Genomic DNA, 14,021 nt, shown 5'->3' on the forward strand with positions numbered 1-14,021 from the left:
CTAGTCAGTCTGATGCTGAGATCCCTGCTCCTGTGCCATTTACCTTATAAGCATTGTCGGGGTGAATCCAGGCCTTAGAAGAGAGGAGCTTGCATAAGTCAATGCTACTTTTGATTTTTGAGGAAGATAAATGGAAGTCAGATACCTTAGAGAAGGCCAATTATTTACTGTTGGTGACAAGGTAAAGAAACGGAATACCAGCTGTGATCGGAGAAGAGAACAGAGAAAGAAGAAATACTTTCTTGATTAATGCAATTGTACAGACAATACCTATAAATAGACCCTAGGATAGTAGACGTACACGTGTAGACATTAGATTGGTACATTGTTAATAAAGTGCTTAATACAGTTTCTTTAAGTATGCTAATATCCCCCCTCAAATGAACGGATCGGAACTGATGGTGAGTTTGTCTCTAAGCTTTTTGAAGCGCGGCGTTGACAGTGGCTTAGTGAATATGTCAGCTATCTGATCGTCAGTTTTGATTGGAATCAGCCGGAGATGGTTGTTGTTGATCTGTTCCCGGAGAAATCTATGATCGATTTCTATGTGTTTAGTTCGAGCATTATACACCGGATTTTGTGCTAACGCGAGGGCTGAGGTATTGTCACAGTGCAGATCAACCGGGGCTTCATGATTTATAAGAAAATCGGAGAGAAGCCGCTTGAGCCATATAGTGTCGATAGTGGCGGCGGCGAGAGCCCTGTATTCCGATTCCGTAGAGGACCGGGATACCGTTGTCTGTTTCTTCACTGTCCATGACACCAGCGTGGTGCCAAGAAAGGTGCAGTAGCCCGAAGTTGATTTCCTGGTGACGGAATCGCTCGCCCAGTCGACATCGGAGTAGGAAGGTGAGGTGGAGATTTGATTTCATGATCGGAATTCCGAAAGCTGTTGTTCCTTTGATGTATCGGATGAGTCGCTTGAGGAAGATATGTTTTGATTGTGGAGAATGCATATGCTGAGATAACGTGTTGACGGCGTATGCGATATCCAGGCGATTAATGGTGAGATACTGCAACGCTCCGGTGATCTTCCGATAAGTCGTGGGATCAGACAACACAGTTGATTCCATTGTGGTGTCAACAAGTAGTTTGGTGCATGAGGGGTTCGCTGCAGAGTTGCAATTGATAAGATTGGCTTGTTATATGATAGATATAGATTACTTTGGATCTATTGGCTTATTGAAATCTGGTTTAAAGAGCACTCCAGATTTTGTGACTGGATTCGAGATGCATAACATAAGGAATCACGTTGGCTGAAATGGTGGAGGAGATCGCCGCTGCGAGATTTCTATCTGTAAGAAGCCATTTGGATGCTTCAGATTCAGGATCGGAGGAATCTTGATCAGCGAATACAGATGGAGGAGATTCAAGAAACGATTCGAATCCATTCGCTTTAAAGAGTTTGAAAATCTGGTTCCGCCAGATTGGGTAATTGTCCATGGACAACTAATGGGGAACAAGGGACTTGAGATTAGAGATGATGAATTTTATAGAGGGATATAGAAGTGGCTTATCAGATGTATCGCCGATGCCCGCCGTCGTGCAGGAGGATGCAGTGGCAGAGGCAGAGAAAGCCATGGGAGAGGTCTCAGGAAGTGACCGCTACTGATACCATAAAGAAACGGAATACTGATCGGAGAAGAGAACAGAGGAAGAAGAAATGCTTTCTTGATTAATGCAATTGTACAGACAAGACCTATAAATAGACCCTAGGATAGTAGACATACACGTGTAGACATTAGATTGGTACATTGTTAATAAAGTGCTTAATACAGTTTATTTAAGTATGCTAATAAAGGTTATTGTGTTATGCAAGGAGGTGTCAGACGGTCAGACCAAAAGGCTGAGGTGTTGGTGACTCAAGCTTTTGGAGTTGTCGCAGCCAATTTCTTACAAGAGGTAATTCAATTTTTGTTACTTTTTGGAAAGGGGTATAGTGTGTTCCAACCTCCTTTTAGCTCATGTGTAATCTAAGGGGGGCGATTAAAATGAACTCAAGTCCTTATAATAACATATATAAAATTATTACTGCAAGAACAATAAAAAGTTTTTGTGAGATAAGTACTGATGATTTATGTTTGTAGCTTACAGTTTTTTATCATATGATCACCGAAACTTTTAATTCTTTTCACCTATGATGACCCTTTTATTTTTTTTACCAGACTCTTCACTTTTTGGCATGATAGCGACTCTTCGTAGGATGAGTAAGTTTGTGTGGGAGTGAATCTTTTCTTAATAATAACAATGAGAGGTGAGATATTGCTCATTAATATCGAATGTGCCTTGGAATTCGAGCCCATGCTTTCTTAGAATATTTTTCTATAACTTTGAAGCCTAATATGTATTTATATGAATTTTATATTGAAAAATAATAATTATAGTATTAAAATATTATTATTTATATAAAAAAACAAATATCTAAAAGCACTTACTTTTTAATCTTAAAACCAGTTTCCCATTTCCTGCTTTTTGGGTTAACAGAGAAATGCTTTTGAGAAATAAGAAGAAAGGGAGGAGAGAGAAAGAGGGAAACTAGGTTTTGGCAGTCATAAAGCGATTTTCGTTCGTCGGCCCATTTGGGGAATTTGCTCGTCTCGAGGTAGGTTACGTTTTGCCTATTTCAAATTTCAATAATTTTGTGTTTTTTTTTTTTTTTTTTTTTTTCCGGTCATATATGTATTTTTGTTACCGAAAAACGACAATAACTTTGTTTTGGTAAAACTTTCACCGCTAAGCTTTTTATATGTTGTAGGATATGTGATTACGAATATTTTGAGTATATTTTGAAAATTTTTGCCAGGTGATTTTGAAAAAGTAGGGATTTTTGCCTACTCAGAAATAGTGCTTCAGTTCAATTAAATCTTCATAATGATGTTTTACACAAATCGAGTGGACGACCGAGGTGTGATTTTGTTATGTCGGTGCTAATGGGCGGCCAAGGTGGGATTCTGTCAATGTTTTAAAAACCGGACCGGACAAACCGGTCTGATCAGTTCAACCGTGAACTGGTCTAAAGGCCGGTTCGGTTCAACCTAAAAACCGGCTTAGCTTCAAACCGGCCGGTTTTGTTCATAACCGTCGGTTCAACCAGTGAACCGGCTAACCGAACACGGTTCTCTTGAACCGGCCGGTTCAACTTTTGTATTTTTTAATATTTAAATTTTAAATAACTTATTTTAAAATATTAAAAAATATTTGTAATTTAATTTCAAATTTGAAATGCTTAATTTTAAATTAAAAAATTCCAAACAAGCAATTCATGAAGTTTCATCTCTTTACATGATGTAGTTAAATTTAAATTAAATTTAAAGATTGAATATGCTTAAATTTAAAATTATATAAGATATTACTAATGTGTTGTTGTTGTTGTATAAGATATTACTAATGTGTGAATTCAATTTATTTTTTAATAAAAAAGTTATATTATTATATGATTTTTATATCATCTAAATTGTATTTATTACGTCATCCGGTTCGACCCCGGTTCGACCGGTCAAACCGTGAACCGCTCTCTCTACCGGTTCGTTGTCCGGTCCGGTTTTCACAACCTTGATTAATACAACCTTTTAAAAATTTAAACTAATTTCAGAAGTAGGAGTAATAATTTCCCCACAAACACCTCCCGTTCCATCATTAGTAACCTCTATTTCAATAGTTATCATAGCAATATTTGAAGGCAATACAGAATTTGGTTCATCAACTACCTTTGACTCAGTCACAAAGTCAGATGAAGGAAAATTCGGTACAGGAGCCAATTCTGTTATAGTATTAACAGCATCTGCTCCTTCATCCAATATCTGTTTAAGTTTGAATTCAAAATTTGAATTTTGAGCTTCCAACGGTACCTCAAACAAAGGATGATCCACGAGATTATCTGAAGCATCCAAAGGATCAGCAAAAAAAACATTTTCAGACCTATTAGCATTTTCTTCAACAGCCAATTTTTGTGTAAGATTGAATTCAAGTTTTGAATTCTGAACTACCAATGGCTGAAGAACCAAATCAGACGATGGGGGAGTAACAAATTCAGTTTCAGCAAAACTGAATTCCCTCATATCGCTTAACAGAGCATCCGATCTACCATAATTCTCGATATTAACAGCATATATAACAACATTCGGTTCAGCCTTATACCGAGTAACAGCTGCCACTCCAATATCCTGATTCAATTCCTTTAACAATTCAAATTTTGAAATTTGAATCTTAACTGATTCCTCTCCTCCATCCTGATTTTGAGCATTCTCTACTCCTTCCAGGAACCGTGAATCAATTTCTGAATTAGCAGAATCAGGAAATGGTATGGCTTGATCAGCATTTGATTCATTAGCATTTTTTTCTTGTATATATACATAGATGTTATCATGTTACGTTATATTCGTTTAGTAAGTTCGTAGCTAAATGTTCTTTAATTAATCCGTTTTATTTTGCTTGATCCATGGGGGATGATTTTAAGTAGCACGTACTGAGAGGTAGCTTTTTCTTCTTGCCAGCAGGAATAAGATACTCGGCATCCTTTACAGTTTTTCTTTTTCCTCACGTACTCGGCATTCAGTGAAGAGATGGTTGCCCTCTTAGACCAGCAGTTGATTGTCTTGTACGTCATCACCCTCAAGCTCAAGGAAACCATCGAGGCTAATCTCTGCAAACCCCAGGCAAAGCCGATAGCCAGGCCTATTCCCCTCGGCTTGTACAAGTACAATCCCGTGCTCAAACCCGTTCTCACGCCTCAGCCGCCGCCGCCGCCTTCGCTTGACTCCACATGGATCATCTCAATCCTCAAAAAGATCAACCAGACCCGACAAGACGAGGCTTCCTCCCCCTGGGAGACCTATCCATCTATCGCGTCCCCAAATCCCTCCGTGACATTGATCAGATCGCCTACACCCCTAAGATCGTCTCCCTCGGCCCCTACCACCGCGGACGCCACCGCTTCCGCATCATGGATCGCCACAAATGGCGCTCCCAACACCGCGCTCTAGCCCGAACTAGCCACGACGTCCGCCTTTACCTCGACGCCGCCCGCTCCCTCGAAGTATGTGCCCGCTCCTGCTACGAGGCTCCCATCTCCATGTCCTCTGATGCGTTCGTTGAATCCCTCGTCCTCGACTCCATATTCGACTCGAGCTCTTTCGCGGCGTTGCCTGCGAGGGCTTCCTAGGTCTCGGCTACTCCCCCAATGACCCCGTCTTCGCCGTCCGTGGCATCATGCACTCACTTCAGCGCGACATGATAATGCTCGAAAAATAGCTCCCTCTCTTCGTCCTCAACTGGATCCTTTCCCTCCAGCTCGGCTACGAGCCTTCTTGCTCATACCTTGTTGCTCCCCTTGCACTCCGCTTCTACAACCCTTTTATGCCCACCGACGAGCTCCTCCCTCCCACCGCGTCTTCTGGTTCTCTCTACGAAGCCGGCAGGAGCAGAGCCCTACATTGCCTCGACGTCATCCGCCGCAGCCTCCTCCCGTGTCCCACGCCAATTTCCTGTCCACGTCTTAGCTGCCATGGCAAGCAATCCGCACGGCCCGTTGCCGTCGCTTTCCCAACGCCCATCTCCGGCGCTTGCTGGCTTCCAATCGCCGACAAGCGGCGTCGGCAGCTCATTCACTGCGTTGCTGATCTCCGCGACGCCGGCATCAAATTCCGGCGCCGGACATGAGTCCATTTTTGGGACATTGAGTTCAAGGACGGCGTCCTGTACATCCCCCGCCTTTTTATCCACGACGGGACCAAATCCCTCTTCATTAATCTCATTGCCTTCGAGCAGTATCATTTGGAGTGCGGCAACTACATAACCTCATATCTTATCTTTATGGACAACCTCATCAACTCGGAGGTGGATGTCGGATACTTGCATGACAAGGAAATTATCGAGCATTGGCTCGGGAGCGATGGGAAGGTGGCCGATATGTTTAACTGGCTTTGCCAGGAGGTGGTGTTCGACCGTCATGATTGCTACTTTTTGGAGCTATCGGAGGAGCTGAATCGCTACTATTACAATAAATGGAATACTTTGAGAGCCAGCTTTAACCATAAGCATTTTAGCAATCCATGGGCTTTCATCTCTTTGATCGATGTTGTTTTCCTGCTTTTGCTAACTGTTTCACAGACATTCTATACATGTTTATCCCTATTACAAGCTAAATTAGCTACTTTTGTCATCCTATGGCTTATATTAATACTTTTATTAGTTAATTATTATCGTCCATTCCACTATTATTTATTGATGTAAGTTTGATGTCATATCGAATAAGTCCCGAGTGATGTGACCAATGTATCCCTACCTCTGTGTGGATAGCCATTTATCCTTACTATTAAGTGATTCAAACCTAGCTCTCATTGGACTATATCTTAGCATTAATTTTTGAGTGCTAAATAATTTGGGCGAAATTTTTAAAAGGAGCATAATTCATAAATGTTTTAAGGATAGAAGCATAAAAATAAAAAAAATAAAAAAAAGAGCAGAAAAGTGAACAGGGATCCCGTTTTTTAAAGAAAACACAAAGGATGATTGCATTTTCTGAAGAAAACGCAAAGCCCTACTGCATTTTCTGTAGAAAACGTAAAGTCCTATTGCATTTTCTATGGAAAACACAAAGATGGATTGCATTTTCCATAAAACATGTGCAATTTCTTTCATTTAATATAAAATGCGAAGAAGGATTGTTATAATTATAATTATATTTCATTAGGTTAATTTAATATAAATTTAAATTTCATTTAATATAAAATGTTTAGGGCATTTAATATAAAAAAAAAGATAATTACTAAAAATTTTATCATAATTATAATATATAAATTTAATATACTTTAATTGATGCAGTAGGGCTTTGTGTTTTTTTCAGAAAATGCAATCCTCCTTTGCGTTTTCTTTAGAAAACGGGATCCTTGTTCACTTTTCTGCTCATTTTTAATTTTTTTTTATTTTTCTGCTCCTATCCTTAAAACATTTATGAATTATGCTCCTTTTAAAAATTTCGCCTAAATAATATAAAGTTTACAACTTTACATAACTCAAAGTTGACACTAAACAAATGTCAGTTTGACTTGATGCAAATACTTACCCAAAAAATTACTGCTAAGATATCTTCCAATGGAAAAATTATTATTAGGTCTGGCGTTCGGAGGCGAATTCGGACGCACCATGTCAGCCAGACTCCGGTGCATCCGGGTGGATCCCACTGCCATGACACGTTCGAATTCGCCTCCGAACGATTTGAACGCCAGACCTCTAGCTTTGAAGCACTTAATGACAACGATAAACGGCTATCCACACAAAGGTAGAGATACATTGGCCACATCACTCAAGACTTATTCCATATGACATCAAACTTACATCATTAAATAAAAGTGGAACAGACGATAATAAATTAATAAAAGTCTTAATATAAGTCATTGGAGAGCAAAAGTAGCTACTTTGGCTTGTAATAGCCAAAAACAGTATAGAACGTCTGTGCAGCAGTTAGTAAAAGCAGGACAACAGCAGCGATCAAAGAGATGAAAGCCCATGGATCACTAAAATACTTATGGGTAAAACTGGCTTTCCAAGTATTCTATTTATTGTTATAGTAGAGATTCACCTGCTCCGATAGCTCTGACAAGTAGCAATCATGACGGTCGAACACCACCTCCTGGTAAAGCCAGTTAAACATATCAGCCACCTCCCCATCGCTCCCTAGCCAATGCTCGATAATTTCCTTGTCATGCAAGTATCTGATATCCACCTCCTAGTTGATGAGGTTATCCATAAATGTAAGGTATGAGGTTATGTGGTTGTCGCACTCCAAATGGCACTGCTCGAACGCTATGAGATTAAGGAAGAGTGATTTGGTCCCGTCGTGGATAAGAAGGCGAGGGATGTACAGGACGCCGTCCTTGAACTCAATGTCCCAAAACTGGACGCCTGTCCGGCGCCGGAATTTGATGTCGGCGTCGCGGAGATCAGCAACGCAGTGAATGAGCTTCCGACGCCACTTGTCGGTGATTAGAAGCCAGTAAGCGGCGGCAACGGGCCGTGCGGATTGCTTGCCACGGCAGGTTAGCCGTGGAATAGAAGCTAGTGTGGGGCACGACAGGAGGCTGTGGCAGAAGACGTTGAGGCAATGTAGGGCTCCGCCGCTGCTAGCTTCGTAGAGAGGATCAGAAGACGCAGTGGGACGGTGGAGCTCGTCGATGGGCATAAGGGAGTTGAAGAAACGGAGCGCGAGGGGAGCGACGCGGTATGAGCGAGAAGGCTCATAGCTGAGCTGGAGGGCAAGGATCCAGTCGAGGACGAAGAGAGGGAGATGATTCTCGAGCATTATCATGTCGCGTTGGAGCGAGTACTTGATGCTGCTGAAGGCGAAGACGGGGTCATTGTGGGAGTAGCCGAGATCTTTGAAGCCCTCGAGGACGCCGCGGAAGAGCTCGAGGGCGAATATGGATTCGAGGAAGAGGGTTTCAACGAAGTCGTCGGAGGACATGGAGATGGGAGCATCGTAGCAGAAGCGGGCACGGTCTTCGAGGGAGCGGGCGACGTCGCAGTAAAGGCGGACGTCGTGGCCAGTTCGATCGAGAACGAGGTGAAGGGAGCGCCATTTGTGGCGATCCATGGTGCGGAAGCGGTAGCGTCTGAGGTGGTAGGGGCCGAGGGAGACGATCTTAGGGGTGTAGGCGGTCTGATCAATGTCACGGAGGCATTTGGGGACGCGATAGATGGATTGGGTATCCCAGGTGGAGCAAGCCTCGTCTTGTCGGGCCTGGTCGATCTTTTCGAGGAATATCGAGATGATCCTTGGGGAGTCAAACGGAGGCAATGGCGACGGAGGAGGCGGCAGTGGAGGAGGCGATGGCGGCGGCGGCGGAGGAGGAGGCGGTGGCAGCGGCTGAGACGTGAGAAGAGGTTTGAACACGGGATTGTACTTGTACAAGCCGAGGGGAATAGGCCTGGTTATCGGCTTTGCATTGGGTATGCTGAGATTAGCCTCGATGGTTTCCTTAAGCTTGAGGGTGAGGACGTAGAAGACAATCAGCTACTGGTCTAAGAGGTAAACCATCTCTTCACTGGATGCCGAGTACGTGAGGAAAAACAAAATCTTTAAAGGATGCCGAGTAATGAAGAAACCGAGAACAAGACAAATGCAATGCAGGAAGAAATGGAAAACAGAGAATAGCAAGAAAGAAGAAGGAGATGTAATTATTTCATTGTCACACGATTTTACTTTTTACGGATTTCTATCCTAAATCAACTAAAAATACATAATCTCTTGATTTTATAAGCTTTCACTATGTAACTTGATATATTATAGATTTAATCATTCTGAACTACTTGATATGATTTAATTTCATTTTCACTAGTTAAATGTGTGAATAGTAATCTTTGGGTGGGTGAAATTAATAGGGAAAAAAGCGTAATGTGATTTGATATGATAATACTAAAATGTGATATGTGATGAAATAGCTGAAATAATTAATATGTATGAAAATGATGTATTGAAATGATAAAGATAAGATTATGGATGATCGTACTGATACTTCAAAGATAATAGTACATATAATATTGATGATATCTGATACAAGATCAGAGTACCGTCAGCATTGATATATTATTCATGGTGATATCAGTATTGATACACCAATGATTGAGTATTGCCAGCATTGATATATTACTAGTAGTGTTGTCGGTATTGATACCCTAATAATAAGAGTGCAACCATTATTGATATATATTACATATATCTTAATATTTATATGATTGATCGATTGGGAGTTATAAGGGGTTGAAGACTGTTACGAGTTATAGGAGACGATAGATAGGGAGTTATAAGTGTAGGAGAAAAATACTCTTACGATACATTCTGATTTTATAAACACTATGTTGATACTGATTAATGATTATTGATCTTGATTATTGTTATCAATTACTCATTAATGTTACTGATTATACCGACCATTGTGACGGTACCGTTACTGTTAATACTGTTATTGTTATTGAGATTGTTCACTATTACTAATACAGATCACTATTATTGATATTGTTACTGAAGATATCATAAACTAAGATGTAATGTATAATAAACTGAGCATTGATATGGATAATCAATATAGATATAGATGTATAGATTTCTTTGCATGATTTGCAAGAGACTTTCTCTTTTTATTACATTAATTTTAGTTATAAGATTTTGATTTCTTATTGGATTATTCGCTCATTGCGTGGTTTAAATGATTTCAACCAAGGAGTACAGTTTAAGACTATGTATGCAATTGTATTAGAGTAGTTTTATTTCAGTTCTTTTATTTTTTCTTATTTTGTGACCAGTATGACTATTGTATATATTGTTTAAACTATATCAATATGATGTAATTCTAGACTGTAGAAATATGAATGATATTTTCCATTGTTTATTGCTTTTCTTTAATCCAATTAATCAACTATGCATGTTGAGATTGATCTAATTGATAAATGAATAGAACAAATTGACAAGATAATAAGATTGATAAGAAAAAAGAAAAAGAAATTTTTTCACTATAGATCTTGGGGCGTGACAACGGAAGCCACCTTCATGTATAAACATGGCATCTAAATTAAGTTATTACTATAACAATAAATTTATGTATTATAAGAAAATAGGAAACTTAAGCCAAGCTTGCATATTGGATGTCATACTGGCCTCTTCAGAAGATAAAATAACATCCTCTCAACAAATTTCATTCTTTATATCAACATAATAAAATTCAAAAGTATGTTCTTCATTAGCTATCCTAATGTCTATCGTCTCAATGCTTGTATAGTCCAATGGATCATAACTTCTTTTTCTTAAGGTGTGACCTATAAAGTAAATATAAGTTTATTTTAGTGTGAATTATCAGCATATCTAAACATGAGAAATGCATACTACACAAATTGTTTATCATGTGATTTATTGATAAAGAGCATAAATATTCCTCAAATTTAAGTTATATCAAACATACATAAGATCCTTCAGCTTTTAATGCTCTAAATAATTTCCTATCTTAGTATGAATTTGTTTAAAAAAACTCTAGTTTCTCTTATAACTATAAAAAGAAGTTTGACTAAGGAACTGAACAACAAAATTTTGCACTTTTGGGGCACTAGAGTCAAATATCATCCGCCATTTATCTATATATCATAAAATAATATGTTATTTAATTACTATAAAAATCATAAATGCAATAAATTATGTAATAAAGAACTTATTAGATTACATTTACTTAGACATTGGAAGAGCAATTGGCCTCCCAATGCTTTCGAAGATATCTTGATAAATTCTCACTGCATTCATTGTAACTTTAGGTTTATTATATATATCTTTATTATTAATGACTCACACCAATCCTTTCATGACCTCAAGTATATGGTATTAGTTTTCTTGATTATATTGAAAATGAGGGTTAAAGAAATATATAGTAGAGTGAATACTTAATGAAGTTGACTTATACAATATTTTTTGTACTTTTGAACAAGAATTTAGATGTCTTCCTTGTTGTATATATTCCATCATAAAGACAATCGAGTGATAGCTTCTCATCAAAGTCAACCACTTGTGATAATCTTATGAGCGGGCTTACTAATTTTGACTTTATCAAGAAATCAATCTAGAACTTAGAGTTCAAAATTATAAAAGACGCCTCTTACCCTTTCATTGTGTTTGAAAATTTTTGAATCAATTAAGTATTTGCTAGTTACCATTGATTGCAAATCACACTTATGATCACTAAATTTTTTTAAGTAATAAAAGTTATTACATGTCATGTGGCTTGTGGCCACACAATCTCTTTCGGTCTTTCAAACCAAGTCTTGTCCTTGACCACGATAGAAAGATAGAACTACTTTTGGCAAGATCAACAATATGTGAAATGGTACCAATGCTTTTTAAAATAATATTCAAGCAATGTACTGCACAAGGTGACCAATAGATGTTTACCATACATTTAATGCAATAACTCTAATGCCTTTTTATAGTTTGCAGCATTATTAGTAAATAGCTTAACAATATTTTTTTGGACCAACCCACTCAAACACTTTAGTAAACAATAAACATAAAGTATCAGCATTCTTCGTGATATTAGAAGTATATACAAAACTTTGGAACTGACAAAACCATTTTTTAAAAAAAGGAGTGGGAAGTTAATCAAAGTTTCATTTATGTTATTTCTCTGACCATCATAAATCAAGGTGTAGCCTGTTTTTTTTTTTCAACTATGATTGTAACTCTAAACTAATAGCTTACATTCTTCCTTATATCTCTTAGAAAATTAAATCTTGTTCTTTAATAATAGGAAGGTTTATATCCAAGCCCAAAAATAATTATCATATCAATGGTTTATATGCCAAAGATGAATTTAATACATACATGGGTGTACAACTATAAAAAACCACCTTACAAGTGCCACGTCAACACAATGCACAACTTTTTAGATGTCAACATAGATTTTAAAGATGGTTGTGATCCTAGCTTGGTTTTAGGAGCAAAATAATTTTCAATCTCGTTAACTTTGCTTTTTCCCTTTATCTAATACTTTGGTGTGTATTGTTGAACTATGTATTTTTTGTACGAGAAGAAACTCTCTCATCTTCAACCTTCTAATCATCATATGGTTGCACATTCTCTCTTTCTAATTATGCTTCTTGCTTTTTTAAAATTGTTTCCTTTAAATTTTCTTGTATTTAGTAACAAATATCATTTGAAACTTTCTTATGGGGAACAATATTTCCCTTAAACCAAGATGTAGTTTCTACCTCCACCTTGGTATATTATACAGCAATACAGACACTAATATTTTTTTTTTTTCATCAGAGCTTTTAATTTCACTAAAATGATCTCTTGATGGATCTACTTCCGAATGCATATTATGTGTTAAGATAGAAGACTGAGATATATAACTCATATTAAGTGGCCGGGCTAGAAAATTTGTTTAGGGTGTGCCTAACTTTAGACAATCAAAGACATTTGTGGTCTACATGAAATTTGTACAGGAAACAAAGGAGAAAATATAAAACATAGCATCTACTTCGTGATATTTTATTCCCTGATTGGCAAGGTAGAACAAAAAATTTGGAAAATAAAGAAGAAGCCAATTTTTAAACCTTACAAAATATCATTGCCTAATAAACTTCATCTAACAGCAACTAGAAATAGACATGCGTTTCAATCCAACAGCAAACACACGCAAGAATCACGGATGATCCATGCAAGATCCGGTCAAACAACAAGAGGATAATCTTTCTAGGTAAAGTGAATGCAAGAGAAAGAAATATTTCTCTATTTCAATCTCACATACCTTCTTCTCCTTCCAAATGAAGAAGTACAATGCCCAAGGGCTGTTTGGTATGCGGATTTAGCCGGATTTAAGGCCGGATTTGGGCGAAATCCAGCCAAACGGCCTAAAATGCAAATCCAAATCTCACGGTAAATGGAATCCGCGGTTGACGGAAAAAGAGCACTTCTTGCGGTAAATCCCGGATTTCGCAAATCCACCGATTCGGCGGATTTACGGGATTTGGCCGAAGAAGCGCGCGAAAGGGAGAAAGTTACCTTCACAGCAAGCGAGCTCCAGTTGTTGCTTCAGATCAAAAACCTGTCGTAACTTCCGATCCAACAGGAAGGTAATGTCGTCGAAGGAGCAAAGTCGAACGGCGACGATGAAGAACTTGTAACTGTGAGCGAAAGGGAGAAAAAGGTTACCTTGCGAGCGAGCTCCGATCCGATAGAAGAACGGCAAAGGAACGTTGCCCGCCGAAGGAGGCGAATAGGCTATAGTAGAGGCAAGGCAAACCCTAGTACTATAGCTAATGAGAAGCCAGCTGAGAGACAATATTATCGTATGAATTAATTAATTTACTTCAACTAATTTAATTAAAATTAATCAAAAATATAATATAATTAATAAATAATTAGTAATTAAAAATTAATATAATTTCTCATTTAATATAATTTGATATAGAAATTATTAAATATATAATTAATAGTGTAAATAATAATTAATAATTAGTAGAATAATTAAGTGATTATAAGATAA

At 38.1% G+C, this 14,021-nt stretch overlaps 1 protein-coding gene and 2 pseudogenes across 2 annotated transcripts in view; 1 reads left to right on the plus strand and 2 right to left on the minus strand.

Annotated features, from left to right (window-relative positions):
- The window catches only part of LOC110095240 (26S proteasome non-ATPase regulatory subunit 11 homolog), a 33,105-nt gene extending 19,309 nt beyond the window's left edge, over positions 1-13,796 (minus strand). The window contains exons 1-2 of one of the 2 annotated variants that reach the window (XM_028700112.1): positions 13,538-13,796; positions 13,284-13,386 (exon numbers count right to left, since the gene is read on the minus strand). The gene's annotated coding sequence lies outside the window, so the exon portion shown is untranslated. The remainder of the gene's footprint in view (positions 1-13,283; positions 13,387-13,537) is intronic. The other variant, XM_020820688.2, reaches the window with a different exon arrangement.
- On the plus strand, positions 4,563-6,663 carry LOC110095236 (annotated as a pseudogene).
- LOC110095237 overlaps positions 6,830-14,021 on the minus strand; it is a 17,873-nt pseudogene continuing 10,681 nt past the window's right edge.

This window comes from Dendrobium catenatum, unplaced genomic scaffold (genome assembly GCF_001605985.2).
Source record: "Dendrobium catenatum unplaced genomic scaffold, ASM160598v2 fragScaff_scaffold_1449, whole genome shotgun sequence".
In the NCBI taxonomy this organism is placed as follows: domain Eukaryota; kingdom Viridiplantae; phylum Streptophyta; class Magnoliopsida; order Asparagales; family Orchidaceae; genus Dendrobium; species Dendrobium catenatum.